The 7,616-nt window shown below is 36.8% G+C and overlaps 1 long non-coding RNA gene across 1 annotated transcript; it reads left to right on the forward strand.

The window, feature by feature from the left end:
- The first annotated feature begins 242 nt into the window (after positions 1 to 242).
- LOC120482559 (uncharacterized) lies at positions 243 to 1,393 on the forward strand. The gene is made up of 2 exons (XR_005623468.2): positions 243 to 1,163; positions 1,261 to 1,393. It is a non-coding gene; the product is annotated as an uncharacterized LOC120482559 (long non-coding RNA).
- The last annotated feature ends 6,223 nt before the right edge of the window (positions 1,394 to 7,616 follow it).

The raw sequence follows: 7,616 nt of genomic DNA on the forward strand, positions 1-7,616 counted from the left end.
ACCTCCCTTTTGGTCCACCAGAATGGACTGTTTTGGTCCCTTCCATGTAAATATTGGCGGTAGAACAGAGAAGAGATGGGGCATTCTGTTTAAGTGTCAGACCACTCGATGCCTGCACCTTGATTTGTTGAGCAGTTTAGATGTGGACAGCTTTCTAATGGGCCTACGTCGTTTCATATCCAGGAGAGGTAGGCCGAATGAGATTCTTTGTGATCAGGGAAGCAATTCCCGTGGAGCTGCAAGAGAGTTAAAGGAAGCCTTCCAGAACCTTCCCACTGAGCTACAAGACAAATTGGAAAAGCAGCAGATCAAATTTCAGTTTAATCCACCACAAGCTCCTCATTTTGGGGGGTCATGGGAAAGAGAGGTCCGTTCTGTTAAAACAGCATTGCGGGTGGTACTCGGCAGTCAAACCGTATCAGAGGAAGTCCTACGGACCGTTTTGACAGAAGTTGAAGGAGTGTTAAATTCAAAGCCACTTGGTTACGCCTCTTCAAACATTTCAGACCTCGACCCCATTACTCCAAATCTCCTCCTCATGGGGCGGCGAGATTCGTCTTTACCTCAGGTGATTTATGCCAATACTAAGCTCCTTGGCCGCAGATCTTGGCGCCACAGCCAGGCCCTCGTTGACCAGTTTTGGACATCTTTTATCCGACATTACTTACCAGGTCAGCAGCTCCGTCAAAAATGGAATCGAGAAAAACCTAGTCTAAATGACTCTGCTGTCGTGTTAGTAATTGATTTTCAACTCCCAAGAGCATCATGGCCCATTGGCAGGGTAGTACGCCTCTTACCTAGTCAGGATGGACGAGTCAGAGTAGCTGAGATTGATATTAATGGAAAGACGTATGTACGTCCAGTTGCTAAGTTGATTCCATTACCTGAAATAGATGAGTAATAGCAAATACATGACTGTATTTGGGGGCGGCTGTTGTGAATTTGATCCTTTAATTATACCTTTTATTTATTTTTTTTCTTTCTCCTTACATATTTGCACTTCATATCCCACAATCCTTTTGTCAGTTTCACTACATTACCCATACACCCCCTGGGCAAGGTCTATAAGTAGACCTCACTTCCTCCCCTTTTTTCTTTTGTATTGGTGAGGTTTGGCGGTTGGAATGGACACCCAACCATGTCCTTTCCTTAGGATGCGTTGAGTAAGTTTGTTTTGCCAATTGTTTAAAATATATGTTGTCGATAATATGTTACTGATGAATTATATGAGTTTAATTTCCTTTATTGTATTGTTTGTAGTGACTAAAGACCATCTTGTACATCCTGTTTATCCTGTCCATCCATTAACATCTGTTCATTGGCATCATGTGTGTCAGCTCCATGTGAATTAAGACTTTATCATCCTGAACTGAAAATAAAAGAGAGCAAAGGACTGGTATTTTTTCCATGTGTTTTAATCAGACACACCATCAAGTTTCTACAACTCCAACGAACTTTGGATACATTTAACATCTGAGATCCAACAGGTACAAAAGTGTACCTTTTGAAAAGTTACCGCCCCAGTGACAGCTTTTGTACCTTTTTTTCTGAGAACCATTTATTATGTATTACCATTGTCATTACAATCACCATCCCACTCCCCACTACCATCATACTGCCCATATTGTGTTGGTAGATTTTTATTTCCATCCTTCCTCCTATGTAACAATTGCCATTGTCAATCCTGTATAAAATAAAATATGATATAATAAGATAATATAATATATCATGGTATATAATATAAGGTAATATATTATAAGATAACCTCATCAGTCCCTATCTTTTCCTATTTTTATTTTTTTATTTTTTTGTGTGTGTTATGTGCAATGTCTAAGGTGCATTAATATAAGTACAGTGCGATAGTGTCTCAAATTGGGACAGAGATGCTGTCCCGTTGAAACCACTTCTCGCCTGTCTTGCCTGCCTTGGTATTTGTGAGGTTTTTCCATATATACTTATTCCTTCCTTTTTTTTTTCTTTTTTCCCCCCCTATTCTATGTTGTGGTGCATTAAAAACCCCATGAAGAGATGAGGGGGAAGTTATTGCATTAATGATGACAATGACACTTAATTCTATACAGCATTGACAATGGCAATATTGATGATAATAATAATAATTATTATAATAATAATATTAATAACAAATGACAATGATGATGGCAGTGGTGATCACAACGGTGAGAGCAAAAGACAGCAACAACAGCAATTACAAAAATGAAACCACAAAAAAATATAATAAAAGTGAGAATAGCAATCATAAATCATAACAGTAAAGATAGCAATAACAATGATGACATAGACAAGTTCAAACAACTAAAATGAATATTCGTGGGTTGATTAAGAAGGTGAGAGGAGTCGGGGTTAAGAACAGAGAAATGATTTATAGCTGTAAGAGGTCAGAAAGTGTTGGACGGTAGAGGTCAGTTTCAGATGTGTAATTATGAAGGGGAGATGCGAGTTCCATTGCAATGAAGTCTGTAATAAGATTTTTCCAAATGTTAATGTGTAATTTATTTCTAGTTTTCCAGTTCATGAGGATAGTTTTCTTGGCGATGGTTAGAGCTATGAGGAGTATTTTAGAGTTTATAGTTTTATCAGTGATTATTGTGAGGTCCCCCAGCAAGCAAATTGAAGGCGACAGTGGGATGTGGCAGCCAACTATAGTGGATAGTGAGTGTGTGACCTCTTCCCAAAAGTGTTTGATTGGAGTGCAGTGCCAGGTTGCATGGATGTAAGTATCTGTAGAATTTTGATTGCAATGTGTGCAAACTTCTGAAGTGAAACCCATTTTAGCTAATCTATTGCCCGTGTAATGTGTTTTGTGAAGTATTTTGTATTGCATTAACTTAAGATTCGCATTTTTGGATATGAGATTTTACAGATTTGGGTCCAGAAGTTGGCATCAGGGGCTATCGAAAGATCGTTTTCCCATTTTATTGTTGGTAAGCAGTGTTGGGAGTAACGCATTACAAAAGTAATACATTACAGTAACATATTAATATTAATTTTTGCTGTAACGCAGTAGTGTAAGGCATTACTAATCAATTTTCAGTAATATTTTACTCGTTACACGTTCAGTGAGGCTTGTATTACAGTTGTATTACAGTGTATTGTCTGCTTTTACTTCTTAAAGGCAACAGACTATGTGGAAGTTTTAAAGCAGTCTTTTAGTGCCAGTTCCAAGCGGTCGCGTCTGTAACATTGTTTTTTCCTCATAAATGCGAACAAGAAAACTAAAATAAAATGAATATTTTAAGTTCTATGGAGACTGGAGAGCCAACCCTTCCTCATCCGATTTGCGCAGTGTAATTAACAGAATTACAAAAAATCGATTTTGCCTCCTATTTTTTTGTCACGCATGAATATGTGTCTTTTCCCTAATATTAAAAATAAAACATAGACTGATATTTGTCTAATGTCTGGAGTCCTTTAAGGAAGTAGCCTATACGTTTCAATACATGTATTTTCTGAGAATTTTTATTTCAAGTTTTGACTGCAAATGTCATCATGTCCATAATGCTGGACTTTCCCAATTTTAAATAATTTATCCTCAACTAGTTTTGTGGTGTAGGTCTACGTATTTTATAATGTTAACTTCAAATAATACTAATAGCCTAATTTAAAGATAAGGCAGCATTGGATATGGACGGTAAGGAGAATAACGCTGGAGTTGGAAGAGGTTTGTCGCGATTCTGTAGGTTCGTTGATCTGAGTCGTGTGGCGAATCGCGATTTCGGTTTCATATTGCATCGTTACAGCCCCAAAGTTAAGTTCTACTTACTGTAGTTATTTTGGTGAAAGTAACTCAAAAGTAATACATGAGTAATGTAACGCATTACAATTCTGGGACAGTAATATTGTAAGGTAATGAATTACTTTTAAATAACAGTAACAAGTAATACCTAATGTATTACAGTTTGGAAGCAACTTGCACAACACTGTTGGTAAGTATATGGTCTGAAGTTGGTTTGAGATCATTTTGTATATTTTAGAGAGCAGTTTCTTTGGAGAGGAAATGTTGCCCAAGTCTGATATTGCCGGTGGGAGTTCTAAATTTGTATCTCTGATGTTTATTTTTGTCAGAACAGAAGATTTGATTTGTAGGTATTTTAGAAATTCGTTGTTCCCGATGCCATACTCCTGAGCCAGTTGTGGAAATGGTTTAAATGCGTTGGATTTGAAAATATGCTTAATATGGGTGATACCTTTTTCCGCCCATGTGTGAAAATTCAATGTTTTATTTATTGCTCATAAAGTCACGGTTGTTCCATAGTGGAGTGAGGTTAGAGTTTGTGATTTGGTGAAATTTCCACCAGGCTGTCAGAGTGGCGGCTATAGTTACTGCTTTAAAATGTGTGTTGTTTGATTGATTTGGTGAGGAACGGTATGTCAGCTATATTTAATTCTTTGCATAGTGATTGTTCTATATCTAGCCATATAATATCAGATTGGGTGGGGTGAATCCATTTGTATATGTATTGCAGTTGGTTAGCTATTGAGTAATATTGGAAATTTGGTGCTTCTAGTCCTCCTTGAACCTTACTTTTTTGTAGTGTAGTGAGTTTTATCCTTGGCGTTTTATTTTTCCAGTAGAAGCGAGTTATAATGGAGTCTAGTGATTTAAACAGGTGAGTGTGGGGTGGGTTGGAATCATTGAGAATAGGTAATTAATTTTCGGTAAAATCGTCATTTTTATTGCTGCTATCCTGCCGATTATGGAGATTGGGAGGTTGAGCCACCTGAGCAAATCGTCTTCTATTTTTTTTAGTAGTGGTGTGAAGTTGAGTGTTACCAACTTAAATCTTAATGCCTAAGTAAGTGATGTGATCTTGACAAATAGGTATAGGTGATTGATGGGGTGCCACATCCCATTTGGTTTTATGTAAAGGGAGGATGGAAGATTTATTCCAGTTTATTGCATAATCGGATATTTTTGAGAAGGACTGGATTGTTTTAATTATTTCTTGGGTTCTTGTGTATATAGTAGGATATCATCTGCATAGAGTGAGATTTGATGTGTTTGTTGTGGTGTTTCAATACCTTTGATTGCTGGGTTTTGACGGATAGCTGCTGCTAAAGGTTCAATGAAAATCGTGAATAGGGATGGAGAGAGTAGACATCCCTGCCTCGTCCCCCTGTGCAGTGGGAAGCTTTGTGATGTTAGTCCGTTCGTTGTGACTGTGGCCGATGGTGATGTGTATAAAATCTTGATCCAGTTAATAAATGACTCTCCAAAGCCAAATTTTTGTAACGTGGTGAATAAAAATTTCCAGTTGACCCTGTCAAAAGCTTTTGGCAATGAGCGTATCTTTCTGTTGTACTGATGAGTAGTGCATTAAATTGTATAATCTGCGTGTATTATTAGATGCATGTCTACATTTTATAAAGGCAGTCTGATCAGGAGGAATTATATATGGTATAATTTGTTCAATTCTATGGGCTAATGCTTTGCTAATAATTTTTATGTCGACATTTATAAGCGAGATAGGACGATAGTTGGATGTGAGGGTGTGGTCTTTGTTAGGTTTAGGAATGAGTGATATAAGTGCTGTATTCATGTGGAAAGGGAATTTTGCGTTGTGTTTTATTTCTGTTATTGTTCTGCTAAATAGTGGGTGTAAGGTTGACCAAAAATGTTCGTAGAACTTAGCAGGGAAGCCATCCGGACCTGGTGCTTTATTATTTTGCATGCTTTTCAATGCGGAGTGAAGTTCTTTTTCTGTGATTGGTAATTCTAGTGTGTTTATTTGTTCCATGTTGAGTTTTGGTAGAATGATGTTATCGAGGAATTGGGTTATGACTTCTTGGTTTGGGTCCAGATCAGATGAGTATAATTTTGTATAGTAATCTTGAAATATCTTGTTTATCTCAACTGGTGAATTGGTTAGCTTCCCTGCCGAGTTTCTGATGGAGGTTATTGCTGTGCTTTCTTTATCTTTTTTTTATTTGACTGGCTAAATATTTTCCGGATTTATTGCTATGGTGAAAAGTTTCTTGACGGAGCCTGTGAATCAGAAATTGGTTTCTTTTGTTTATTATTTCATTAAGCAAAAAATGTTTTTCTCTAATTTCTTTATAGGTGCTTTCTGCTTGATTATTTGCATGTAAAATTTCTAATTCTTTTATTCTTTCTTCCAGTTGGACTTCTTTTTCTCTTTCCTTTTTTTGTTTATGTACTGAATATGATATAATTTTCCCCCATTAAACTACTTCCCATGTTTCCCAGAGCAGTGATGCTGACGACTTTGGAGAGTCATTCATTTCAAGGAAGGATGTCCACTCTCTCTTGAAGTAACGGTCAAATTCTGGATCTTTCAAGTGTGATGTATTAAAACGCCATCTGGTGAGATGTTTTGGTATTGCAGATATATTCCACGTGATTGTTACTGGCGAGTGGTCGCTAATAATGATTGGATGAATTTTGGTTTCTAAGATGTTTGGTATGATTGAATTACTGGTTAGAAAGAAATCAATGCGGGAGTAGGTTTGGTGAACGTTAGAATAAAAGGTGTATTCTCTGGCAAGTGGATGTTGTAGCCTCCAACCATCGCAAAGACCAAAATCACTCATGAACTGTTTTATTGTTTTGGAGGACTTCCAGGATTTACTTGTATGTTTTGACCTGTCGAGTGATGGATTGATTACAGTGTTATAGTCTCCCCCTATAATTATTGGACCGTTGGAAATGTTTGAGAGAGAGGAAAAGAAATTTGCAAAGAAGGAGGAATCATCAGAGTTTGGTCCATAAATGTTGCCAATTGTAATTGAATTATTATTGATTGAAATGTTAATAATGATAAAACGGCCTTCAGGATCTGAAATGGTTGTATGGTGGTTAAACTGTATTTTTTTTGTTTATTAAGATACTCCTCTTTGTTTTGAATTATAGTGGGAGGAAAAACAGTGGTTAAAATGTGTAGTTTTTAAGCTGTTTTGTGTATATTGTGAGATGTGTGTTTCCTGTATTAGACCTATATCTGCTTGTGTATTATTTAGGTAATTTAAAACTTTATTTTTTTTGTCTGTGTGAGCCAACTCCACGAATATTCCAAGTTAAGAATTTTAATTGCATGAACCTATAGTGTATATTTCATAGTTACCTTGTGTGAGCATAATTCTGTGTGTATGGATGTGTGTGTGTGTGTGTGTAAATCTATAACACCAAATGACAAATAAAACGGGGAAAACATAGATGCCTATAACCAACAACAGAACATATAAACAGTGAGCAAGGCTATTTAGGTGCATTTAGAGTACAATGTGTGTGCGTGGTGCAAGTGGTTTAATGAAAGAATATAAAGATTATTGAATATAAATTGAGCATAAACTGATGGGAAATGTTACATTGACAGTTTCAATACTTAGTAAAGCCAGTGAGTAGTGTCTTTGTCTCTAAATAATTGTCCAACAATATATAATTTGTCCACTATAAAAATCTCAATATCTCAGCTCTGGAAGGGTCTAGAGCCTCCATTTTGGCACTCAGGACTAAGTCTTTATATTTCCTGCTTTATATTTTGGGGTGAAGTGTGACCAGGATCTGGTTTTGATGATATTCACACACTGACTGCGGTGTGTGTGCGTGTGCACCTGCTGTCTGGTCTAGTACACAGTAG

The sequence above is a fragment of the Pimephales promelas genome, chromosome 23 (genome assembly GCF_988280905.1).
Source record: "Pimephales promelas chromosome 23, fPimPro1.hap1.1, whole genome shotgun sequence".
NCBI lineage: Eukaryota > Metazoa > Chordata > Actinopteri > Cypriniformes > Leuciscidae > Pimephales > Pimephales promelas.